This window comes from Microchirus variegatus (assembly GCF_963457635.1).
Source record: "Microchirus variegatus genome assembly, chromosome: 18".
NCBI classification, from domain to species: domain Eukaryota; kingdom Metazoa; phylum Chordata; class Actinopteri; order Pleuronectiformes; family Soleidae; genus Microchirus; species Microchirus variegatus.
In genome coordinates, this window is record NC_139819.1 from 6773479 (window position 1) to 6786252 (window position 12774).

The 12774-nt window shown below is 40.1% G+C and overlaps 1 protein-coding gene across 1 annotated transcript in view; it reads left to right on the forward strand.

The window, feature by feature from the left end:
• The window catches only part of osbp2b (oxysterol binding protein 2b), a gene marked incomplete at its 5' end in the record, with an annotated part of 49568 nt that overhangs the window by 10280 nt on the left and 26514 nt on the right, over nt 1–12774 (forward strand). The gene's annotated exons all lie outside the window — the stretch shown is intronic.

The following is a 12774-nucleotide window of genomic DNA, read 5'->3' on the forward strand; positions in this document are numbered from 1 at the left end:
CAGGGTTTTTTAAAAATATGTTTTCTGATGTGTTTGTTTGTAAATGATAGATTTTAATTAAAACAATTATATGGGGCTGTAGGAGTGCACACTGTAATTTAGATTTAGCTGACTGAAGCTATTTACTGTATTGACTCAAACATTCAGTAGGTGGCAGTGTTTCCCCTCACTTCAATATGACCTCTCCAGTGAGGGTTTGTCTGCTCTGTTTTTTTTTTCTCCAGTGCTTGTAAAAGTGGGGTGGGACCGTAGTCACAGCCTATTATTGCATTTCTTTTTTCTATCAGTGGCTTGAATTTGCAAGTCGGACATGTACTTGGTTTTGAATTTAACATGAGTGATATTTTACTTGTGTATTTTCGTGGAAAACCTATGTGCTGGAACCATTTTGTCCAGTAAGAAGTTTATCTGGGTGTAGCCCGAGTCCAGACTCAGTTAATAGTATGATTCACTTCACCTTTTCATCAGTAAGTAAATATGACAATCCATTGTTTAGCTTTTACTTAAACTGCCTGTGGTCATTTGTGTTCGCTAACTAATAGTCACGTCACATCATTACTTTACTGGTTTTTTTTGTTTTTTTTTGATATTTTTAATTAATTTGCTTTAGTGGACTATGGATTTTTTCGGTCTTTTATCGATAATTTCTTTGTAGCTTAATCTCCCATTGCAGTAAAAGGTAGAACACTGTCCATGGTCCTGAAACAGAGGATGACGTGAAGACAGATTAGGATTGCCTCTTCTTTCCACCCCTCCCTCCCTCTCCCTCTCTCACTATCTCTTGGTCCTGGCTTTCTCCCTGTCCCCTCCCGATGTTCACTCCCTCTTCCACTCTCTACCTCTCTCGATCTCCCTCTTTCTTCCGAGCTTCCTCTGCACGCTCTGTCTGGTCTTCTTGCTCCCTCCCTCCCTCCCTCTTTCTCCCTCTCTCGCTCTCTGTAAATCGTGTTTCTCTTGCTTTTTCTTCCAGCAGGGCTTTAGTTCTGAACGTAACAACACCCTGCTTTGTCCCCGCTTTCCTCATTTCTCTTCTTTCTTTTTTTTTTTTGCTTTAAACATTGTTATTGACCTGCAAAGTCTGTGGAAAAAAAAATAAAGAATAGAAGCCGGATTAGGCAGCGTCTCCTGGTAAGTACAGGGCTTTTGTTGTGCTCAGGAATGGGAGTGTTTCTGCTTGAATGTATACATTGTGTATCTGCATAACATTGTAATTCTCAGTCATTTCTATTGTGTATCATGTAAGCTTATTTTGGCAGGTTTTCAGTGACTGAATAATTGTTGTGTACACAGTGAACTAAGTACAGTAGACGTTTGAAACTGTTGGAGCAAAGTGAGAAGGAAATGTGCAAAAATCTGCAGAAAATATGAAACATTAAGTGCTGTGTGTGTGTTTATGCTCTATGGTGTGTGAGTGCATGATTGTATCTTTGTGGGCAGGACTGGAAGTGATGACGTGTGTGTTCCATATCCTGCATGTTTTGCTATGGCAATGAATGTCGGTACAGTTTGCACAGTAAATATATCAATTAATTCTTAACTCACAAACTATTCGGCCAGAGCACTCTTGCAAAAAAATTATGTTTATAGGTTCCATAAAGTCCGTAACACACTCTTGTAATAACAGTTCAGCCCAAAAACTGCATTTTAAATGATTGAAACAAACGTAGATATGTAATACAATACGCTTTAATGTAGTTTGACTCCATTTGCAGCTGCTGCGTTTTGAAAAGGCCTCATTTAGAGTGACATCCTGTCTGAAATCATGATGGTTTGGAATAACAGATGGCTTGTTGTTTATCACACTCATCCATTAGTAGATCTGCTACTGGCTGGGAATCTACAATCACTTGTCCTTGTTGTGTCTGTCGATGTAGAAGAGTTTGCAGGCAGAGGTCGATCAGCTCAGTCCTCAGTTCTGTGAACTGTACGTCCCTGTGGATCATGTTACTCACGCATAGATGTCGTCGTCACATGCCACCACCCTCTTCCCCTTATACTACTGTCTTTGGATCTCCATTATGGTTGTGTTGTTAGTTTTTGTTATAAACTTGTCCATCTAGCTATGTCCACAGGGCTGGTTTGTTTTCACACTTACAGTAAAGCTGCCTGGTATTTTCACACCCACAGTCAACCTCCCCCTCGTCTTGTCATTGACATATTGACTTATTTTAAATCCAGTGTCAGTTAAGCTGAGGCACACACACACACACACACACACACACACACACACACACACACACACACACTGAATGGTCTTTAAAACATCCCATCAGTAGGTTACCTGCTGACTGGACATTCTCATGATGGCTCCTCCTCTCGCTCATGCTGACACAGTAAAGAGACGCTGTGTTCTCTCATGTCAGAGCAGCCTGCTGTTCTGCTGCTGTAGAGGTTTGTGAGTGATGGCTATAGAGATTTTGATCATCACTGTGAATTTTGTCATCTGTGTGTGAGTTTTCAGATGTGTTTCCTGTTTACTGTTTATACGAGATAGTTCAGGAATGTTGGTTGGATATATGTTAGCTGTGTTTTCAGTGTATATAATTGTTTGTATATCTTTGTGAGGACCAAAGGACATTTGGGCTGGTCCTCACAACTCTAAAGGGCCTTTTGAGGGTTAAGACTTGGTTTTAGGTTAGGGTAAGGTTAGGGTAAGGTTAGGGTAAGGGGCTAGTGAATGCATTACTTCTTTGAATTGGCTTAGGCAATATATCAATATTACTGTATATCTACATATATCGTGACATAAGACAAGTTTTAAAGGCTGTTGTATTGATAATCAACATGTTTATTGTATTATATTGAATACATTTGTGAGCACAATATAACTATTTAATATAGAATATTGTGATGATGATAATGAACGTATAAATTAATTTTTTTAAAAAGGAATGCATAATTTCCATTCTAACAACTGTGTTGCACATTAAAATGTTCCATGTTTTATGCTCTTCTCAAAATTTACTTCACGAATAGCTGAAATAAATGACTTCTTTTTTTCATTTCTCTGACCATCACTTCATTGGGGTGTCAGGGTGTTGTGTTGCAGTACAATGAAGGCTTTAATTAGAGAAGTGTGTGCTGGGTTTGCCATATTGAGAGAAAACAAAAACCTTGTGTGGCACTGGAACAAAGTCGGTGCCACAGAGGGCTTTTCTCCACGGGTATATCATTGGCCACAAATAAAAAAAGCACAAGGAAATATCTTCATTTATCATGGTTTTAGTCGTTGTTTTCTATCTTTTGTGACAAGTATATTCTGTTATTTTGATTAGGGTCATTGTGGTTAAGGAATTTCCACAGCGGTTGTTGGTTGTTGCTGAACAGTGCGATTTACAGTGTTCGATGCTGTGGCGGCGGTTTTCATCGTCTTTAATTGTCTCGTTGCTACCGCTATCGTCTTTCATTTGTGTCAATACGGCTCGAGTCTGAGGTAGATAATGAGGTTTGTATTCATCTCTTTTGGGTGTTTTTGTATTAGTCTGTTGGTATAAGTCTCATGAGTCTATAAATGATGTAAATCATGACTCCATATTGTGTAATAACTGTATTGTTGCAGCACATTACGTTACTACCAGGATTCATCAGCTTCGACGTGTCTCTCTGTGTGAGTATAATAACCGGCTAAATGCTGTTCCAGATTCATTATGAAGCTCACATTGTGCTCTCTCTCTCTGACACACACACACACACACACAAACACATTTTCTGCTTTTCTCAGCACTGAGGAGAAGTTGAGAAATTGCGAATGCTGATAGAGGCAGCTCATTAAAATATAAATTAATTGAACACTGTACAAAGCGGCTGTCGAGCATAATAGTGGTTCTGTGCCCAGGTTCACTGTTTTCCATGTTGCTCATTTTTCATCCGCTTAGTGGATTTCTGTATTATGACACCTCTTTTTTTCCTCTCGTCAGGTAAAGTGGTTCATGTCGACGTTTTCTCCTCAGTCACAGAGAAGTGTTTTTCTTTCAGAAATACAATCTCGCACAGCTGCTTTGATATTGTTTTGGTGTTCTTTGAAGGCCACCCACTGTTGGGAACCTCATTGTTGTTGAACTTGCCACGGGGGCTGTGAGAAACGAGAACAAACCAAACGTCATATATATTTTTAATGAGCCGTTTCCTTCAGCCTTTTTTTAGTTTAGTGCGGTGAACATGATTACACAACTGTGAGACTGAACAGCTTCATTTGTCTGCTCGGTAGTTTAAAACTGGAAAGTAATTCTCAGAGTATCAGAGAAGAGAGCCTTATTATTATTATAATAATAATAATTATTGGTGTTGTCTTGACTGATTTAATTTGCTTTACTTTGCATCAGTGATAATTGCAGTCTGTACACTTTCTGGCGTCTATGGCTGCTGTTATCTGGCATTTTGTGGGTTTCATCTGAGAACCACCATCAAATATGTTTTTGTCATGGTGTCTATTCATACAGTAGACTGAAACTGAAGTCTAGGAAGTTGGACGGCATTACCACTTAGCCACCAGGTGGCGAATCTGCTGGTTGCAATAAGAGAAAATGAGCCTATTTGAGTTTATTTGTAACTTACATGTACACTATGGTCTTGGGGGCTGTTGTAATTTAATTGCCCTTTGGGACAAATAAAGTCTGATCTGAGTACTTACATGGTTTATCAATCACTTGTCTAATCTAATCTAAAGATGAATAAAGCATGGTGGACAGCTGTTATTCTCTGATAATTTGTGAACTTCTGGTTTTTCAGAAACTGAAATGGCGCTGATCAAATCATGCAATAGAGCCTTCATAATAGGAGTTATAGAACGTGAAGACTACATCCATTTTTAATATACGTATATGTCTGTTTGTGTGAAATAGACACAATGTTTGGCAAGATTTGTTTTCTGTGAAGTTAATTGTCAGTTCAAGCACATTATCAGCATTTTCATTGGAGTTTTGATATCATTTTAAACTTATTTAATTACATAAACTCACATTTTCTAACCTACACTGTTATTTACTAAGACTTCACTAGATTATCTAAGATTTTCTGTTTGAACATCAGGAAGCTTGTCGAGGGGCCGAGGACACAACACTTTTTCAAAACTTATTCTCTCCACTTCTTTATCCTCTTCAAAGTAAACTATGAGAAACTAATGACTAAAATTGAGAGTAAGATGAAAATTGTATCTATTATTTTGTGCCATTACAGCAGATTTAGTCTTTTGAAATGTGTTGATTGAAGTGGAAGATGTATAATCTCAGGAAATAGAGCTGCTTTTGTGGTTGCTTTCATCAACCATCATACCAGTGCATTAGCTGGTAGCCAGTTATTTGTGTGCTGGTGTATCTTAATTATCTATCCTCTGGTTTGGGAGAAAACTCCATATTCAGAGCAGTCTGATACCTAAGCTTTTGTCTCTTTCAAAGTCATCAGTCAGGCAGGATTGCAAGAAAAACAGTTGATTTCATCTCCATGTAATCAAAAAAACAAGACATTTTGTGATTGCTGTTTGCTGCCCTGAGCTCCTCTCATCAGCTCTGACAGACACTTGTTTCATTCTCGAGTCACGACAGATGACCCAAAGCAATCTCTCCATCTCTGAAACTATCTGCTGATGTTGACATGATGTTTATTGTATTTTTTTTTGGTCCTACTTTCTTCACAACTCTGCAGCATATTAAGTTTTTGTTGTTGTACATAACTATAAGCCAGTTCAGGCTGGAAATGGTACGTTCTGTAGCTTATATTTGTGGTGAATCAAAGCTCTTCCATGTGCTTTGGATAAGTACGTTATTATCTCCACAGGCGGAGTCCATTAGATGACCTCGGTTTTTAGTTTGTATGTCAGCGCATTCGATTTTTTTTTAGTCCATGAGTGATCTTCTGTGTCTCTCATAATGTGTTTTTTTTTTACATGGATCGATAACATTTATGTGGTTTCTGCTGCAGGAAATTACACAGGCTGCTAATGTTTGATATCGCCTGTTATTTACAATGTGAGAGCACCAACCATATGACACAAGAACAAGCTGTTGCCAATTAAGTAAATATGTCTTTACACACGTCCATATTTGAATGATTTTAATGAGCTCAGGCAATTGGGTTTTCTTCCAGTTCCTGGTTCTTAACGCAGTAATTTGCAGTCTGAGTCAGTGAACGTTTCCTATTGTCTTTATTTTGTCTTTTTAGATGGTTCCTCTGTCTCTCTGTTGTTTAAAAAACATGATTTTTGTCGGGTAGGTTTGACGAATCTCACAAAGGAAGAATGGTTGTTTGTTTGTCTAAACCAGGGTTTTGAATCCTGGTCTTGGGGACCCTCTGACCTGCATGTTTTAGGTGTTTCCCTGCTCCAACACACCTGCTCCAGGGACAGTGGATCTCCAAGACCAGGATTGAGAAACCCTGGTCGTAAAAACTTACAAATGCATCCAAAAGGTGATGTACAGTAAACTCCTGTGCAGAGGCCTTAAAGCTCCCATAGCGTGGTCCTATCGCACATATATGTGAGTTATGGAGGTCTACTTGCATACATAAACTTGTTTTTATGGTCAAAAACCTCCTAGTTGCTGTAAATGAGCCGATAGAAATCTCTCCTCACTGAAGCGCTCGTCAGCCGATCTATTTCAGACTGAAATCTCACCCCCAGAAGACAGACTGTGTTGTGATTGGCCAGCCAACGACAGCTTTCCCAACTGTCTTGTGATTGGCCAATACCTGGAAGTGACGTAATTAGCACACCAGCTCTCAGAAGCGTAGCTCCCACTCTGGAACGGTGGATGCACTGCTACTCATTATCAAAACATTGTTTTAATATGGCTTTTTCACGATGCCCCGCCGCAGTCCCTTTTACGCCTTTGACCCGGAGTCGGACCCAGAGTCAGAAGACACTGGCGCAAGTGAAACACCTCCATAACAGACATTCTTCTTCTTCTGCGGTTCAATGTACGCAACCGGATGTGCCCGGACTAGTGCCCGGACCAGGAGGATCCGCTGTTCAGGAGAACCGCTGTTTACGTAACTGGACCGGGTTTTTTCAGAGATCTCACTGAGCCCGAGATTACAATAAAACACAGCGTTCTCAGCAGTGGCTGAACTGTTGGTTTCGAACCTTCCGGGCTGCATAAAGGAGGTAATGGTGCAGATATACACCAAAAAAACAGCATTAGTTGGTACTTCCGTTCTATGGGAGCTTTAAAGCACACCAGCTTTGTTGTTTTTATGTCAAATTGTGTGATTATTGGCATTTGGATTGGAATGATGTGACTGAAAGTTGGTTTCATCGAGTTTGGTCCTATGTCTATGAATTGACTTGGTGTAAAATATAAAAGATATGTCGGACCAACACAAGTTTTACCAATAACATGAATTAGGGTTCCACTATAGGGTTTCAATAAAGTGAAATAATTAATAATAAATACTGTACGGTCATTATAGCGTTGCTAACAAATCCAATACACCATATAACATGACTGCTGTCATATTTGATCTCTCTGTGTGTCTTAAGAAAAGAATGAAGGTCAATTATGAAATTAATTGAAAGTTTAATGCTTCATTGCCCCCTTGAACATGTCCCGGGGGCATTTTAGGCGGTGTTATTTATTAAAGGGCCGATAATCTGTCGCTGTCAGCACTTCTTCTTTACATCACTTACAGCCCTTACTTCCCTGTTCATTTCACTTCAACACAATAGACTTGCTTCATATGATGTTTCAGTCATTAAGGACCTCAGTGTGTTGTTGTTCTACTTTGCACAGCTGAGTTTGTGAATTTTGTCCACGCTGCACCCAAGAAATCACTGCTGCATTACAAAAAAGAAAAAGGGTCACAGGCTTTGCTTTTATTGAAGCCATAATTCAGATAAATGCATAACTATAATACACTCATTATTAACAATTATACTCTCATGGCAGTGACCCTCACATTAAAACCTAAGCATTAAACAAATGAGGCCGTTGTAAAACTTTCAATAAGTGGTGAGGTGATTAAAACACAAAATAAGACCCTGTGATAATGCTTAGAACCCTCACTCATGAATATTTAATCACATTTAACAGCCGATGCTTCGGTGTGTCCTAATTGGCAATTAAAAGACGGCAAAATAAGTTACTTTATGAACTTGATTTTGACATTTATTTAAGCGCAATAGCTTGATATGTCTCATCAAAAATAGATTTTTTTCTTCACTGCTTGCTCTGAATCATTCCTCAAGATAAAACAAACGTATGAAATAATGACAGGACGCAGTCGTACGACACGAATAGGACTGTTCCACTTTTACCTTGATGCTGTGTCGTCATCATCATCATCATCCTCTACGGAGCAGGCGGGGCATGGCTCCAGGTTGCCAAGGTGACCTTGAGTTATAGAACAGTGTGGCAGTAATGTTGAAGTATATATATATATATATATATATATATACATATATAACAGTATAGCTCAGGGCAAACTACAGCATAAACGGTGTGGTACACTGACCCTGAATATGTGTTTTTTTATGGGAGGTCAGATTTGAAGTGATGTGTCAGCGTGTGGTGATCACCACAACAGAGCGATAAATCAGTAGGAAATAATACAATATTTGACCTTTTGTTGTGGAACCACTCTGCGTTAGTATGTCTTAACTAAATCTGACATATTTTCATCAGGAAACGCAGTTTTACCTCCAGTATTTGAACGACAAAAGCGTTGTATTGGTAGATAACAGCGACAGAGGAGCAATGCAGTGTGGGCTCAGTTATGTGGATGACCGCTGGATGGTCGCTGAGCCCTTTTCTCCTCTCTGCTGCTGCACTCACTCACCCACTGATTTCCTCCCTCTCCAATCTGCACTGCACTGAGAGAACCATGTGGAGGAGAATTGTAAATGTGCCGAGCTTTGTCAATGTGTGTGTGTGTGTGTGTGTGTGGTTAACTGGAAGAAAGGGAAGCAATGCAGGAGAGGAGAGGAATTATAAGAAGGAGAGCGGCTGCATTGCTCCCCCACGTCTTTGTATGTATGTCCTTTAAGTTTGTGTGCGAGTATGTACGTCTGTGTGTGTGTGTGTGTGTGTGTGTGTGTGGACGCTGCAATGCTGAATAGAGAAAGTCGCTGCCTCAGCCAACCCATTGCTGGGATTATGTAGCGGCCCATGCAGGGCAGGAGCGGCGTCTCAGAGAGTGTGGAGTGGAGTGGGATCAGGCCCGCAGAGAGTGGGCATGAAGGGCCGGAGCTGCTGGGAATCGGGGACGAAGCGCTCCCTCTGCAACTCGGGCTGCCTGAGTAAACTCAGCCATGGTCAGTAACAGCTATGGTGGATGCTATAGCGCGGAGCTGTCACACTCCTGTCCATCCGTCCCAACGACAAAAAAAACCCCCCCTCCTCATCGCCGTGCCATCTATCCGCCTCCTTATCATGTGCCTGAGAAGTAGCTGTCATTCCTTCATCCATCTTTCTCCCTGTAGCATCTGTCATCTGTCACCACGGATGCTCACATTTCTGCAGCAGCCTTCTTTAACAATGCAGTGCCAGTGTCTGTCCTCTCTCTCTCCTGTCGTCCTCACTGCAGGCAAGGCTCCTTCTCTTTTTTCCCCTCTCCACTTTCTCCCATGCCGCTCTCACTCAGACTGATTTCCCCTCTCTCTCCTGTGCGCCTGCTCTTACCTCACATTTGCATATGGATGAGTTGGAGCCTGTCAGGCCTACGTATTATTTTAGCATCTGTGTGTATACGCTTATTATGTGTTGGGTGGCGGTTTATTGCTGGACTCTAAATCGTAAAAGTATCGTAGTAGTAGTAAGTGTGAAGCATTTTCATTATTAAAACAAGATTTCTGATTATTTTAGCTTCTTAAATGTGAATATTTCCTTCGTTTCTTTGCCCCTTTAACAAAGAAATCATTAAAACTGAATCATTTTGGTTTGTGGACAAAACGAGACATTCAAGAACATCGTCATTTCCAGGTTTGACGAACACCGATCAACGTTTTTTTTTTTTACCTTTTAGAAAAGGACATAAAACGATTGATCGATTACAGTGTAATCTTTAGTTGCAGCTCTAATACTGAATTGTTTTATAATATTTGTTTTATAATATTTTAATGGAGTTAAAAGTGTCGCCCCCTGGTGGCTAACTGCCACTTCTATCATATTTTATTTTATGGACCAAATGATTAATCGAGAAAATAAACGACAGATTAATCGATTGCGAAAACTAGAAGCACTCGTAGAGTGCATACCTCTGCCAGGGCATCTCAGATCGCCACAAAACAGTGATAAAAATAGTGAAAGAGTCTATGGATCTCGCACAAAATGTAATCACTTGTTCCTGGTCCCATTGCGGACATTTCCTGAAAAATTCATCTGTTCGCGACTTTTCGAGTTATGTTGCTGACAGACAGACAGACAAACTCCAGTGAAAACATATACCTCAGGTAGAGGTCAATAATCGTTGCGGCTCTAATTCTTAGGGAAGACAAGGTAAATTTTCACAAACAACGAAGTGGACAGGACAATAAAAAAAGGACTTCAGATTAATGGGATTTTTTTAAGATTGTCTCCTTCACTCACAAAGAACACACAACATGTTGTCCAGACGATGAAAAGATTTTGCACAGGAAAAAAAAAAGAAATCTATATTCCATTACTGCTTGTGGCAGGTTAATAGCATCCTATATAGTGCACTCCCATGTTGTCTGTATATTATTATTATGCCACCAGGAAGGAAGAACAATGAAATTCATACTTTAGTTTCAGCCTCTTTTATCTGTCCTGTTTCTCCCACCTCTCTCACTTCATCTATCATTTTATTGCCCGTGGCAGAGTTGGACAGCGCTGAGTTTTGAACAGCTGTGGGTCTCTTCAGCTCTGAGCTCCCTCGTCCCGTCCTCCTCACTTTGCCTGTGTGGCCAGCTTTGGCAAAAGACTCATGGGTGGGTAGAATCATGGGCTGCGTTGTTTTTAAAGATTTTTCACATCCAGGCTCCTGCACAGACTCCTCATTATAAACGTTGGCATGTTTTAAAAGCTGCAGTGTGGAACTTCAAAGGCAGTGAAGATATTTCTCTGATAGTTTTGATCTAAAGCAAGAGATAAAAGCAGATATGAAGTGAGCTTCTGCAGTGAGTGACGGAGATGCTGCTTTGAGGAAATTGTATATTATTCATATTCCAACCGTTCGCTGTTGTCTTGTCGCCTTTGCTTTACTAGTGCAGCTTTTTCTCCCTAAGTTGTGACATAAAATGCACTTACTGCTAACAAACAAAATATTTTGTGACTTCTGTGTGTAAGAATTAGTCGAATCTAATGGTGAGACTGCAGACAGAAGGCTCCTACGCTTTCTGGCCTTCATCTACCAGAAGGGATGTAAACACACGTTCACAACTACCTCCACTTTCCCACTGGTTTATGTGGATGTAGCTGTTCTTCAGTGAAGCTTTTTATCCATTCAGACTGCTGTATAAGCCAGGCAGCGTAGTAGCCTCAGTAAAACAAGGCTCTTGCCTGAATTACACATGAAAGGCTTGACCTAATGCCACAAAAACCAAACAAGTTGTATTTTAAAAGCATTTGTACACCTTCAGAAATCATACTTATGGATCGTAAATCCGTAAGAAAGGCTGGATCTTTATTGATCCAGTTGTGAAAGTCCAATTTTGAGTAGAACCAAGAAGTCATTAGCTAGGTTATATCCCAATTTTGGACAGGATTTTCAAAGATTTGGTTAAAGAAAAAGCAGTAGGTGGCACAAAATGATAATACAGAACGATAATATAGCACAACTCAATGACGTAAATAAAGAGCGACAACATATCTGGTCATGATTTGTTGCTGCTGCAATCAAATATTGTCGTTATGTTTGCTTTTTGCACCAAGCGCAGCAATGGTAAAGTTTCCACATCTGTTTCTGACATTTTTTTCAGTGCACGGGAGGGACATTTGAATTGAGTCGTGTGATTTTCTAAAAATCTTTTACTCGCTATAACTGTCTCATTGCACACACTCACATCTACCTTTTATCAATATGACTTCTCCTCCTCCCTTAAGCAGTAAAACTTGAATGCAATGCAACTTGAATTGTCTGTTTCCGCTTTACGTAGTAGTAGAAATCTCTGGGTGTACTCTTTTGGTTTTGTTGGAATGTAAAGCCTGGAGCTTGATCCGGATACAAAGACTGAAACCCGTCACACAGATAAATTTTTTATCTTTCTTCAGCGATAAATTCTCACTTTCTGTGCACAAAAGTACTGTAAACGTCTTTAAAGATGGGGGTCAGAGTGCAGGGCAGGCCTCCTCCGAAGCTGCTCCTGTGAGCATTGTGTTTAAATATTCAAATATTTATGCACATAATTTAAGAGCACTTTATAGACACCTTTGGTGCTCAGAGGCTTCAGCCACCTCGGCCCTGGTTTTATGGTCTTCACGGCTCATTATCTTGCAAATCTGGCACCTGGACAATTAGCTGAAGAGGTGTCAGTCTAACTGTATACTGAGGACATACTGATTTTTTGTGGGTGCTTGAGCTTTCGGTGTTATGAGCATCAAACTCAAACATGGTGTATCATATTTTGTGTGTGTCACTTAAAACTGCAATACTCAAAGAGAATTACTGAAGATGGGATGATAATATTTTACATACACAGATACACGCTAGTCCCGTTCTACATGAAGCGGGCAGGAACTATGTCGACAGACCCTCTCCTCTTCCCAGCCTGAGCCAGATGTTGCGTTGCATGTAAATGAAAAATTTATGCACGTGAGCATGACGTTACTTAATGTACCAGTTAATGTTACCAGGCTCCTATGCATGTGTGGCTTATTTCATTTCATA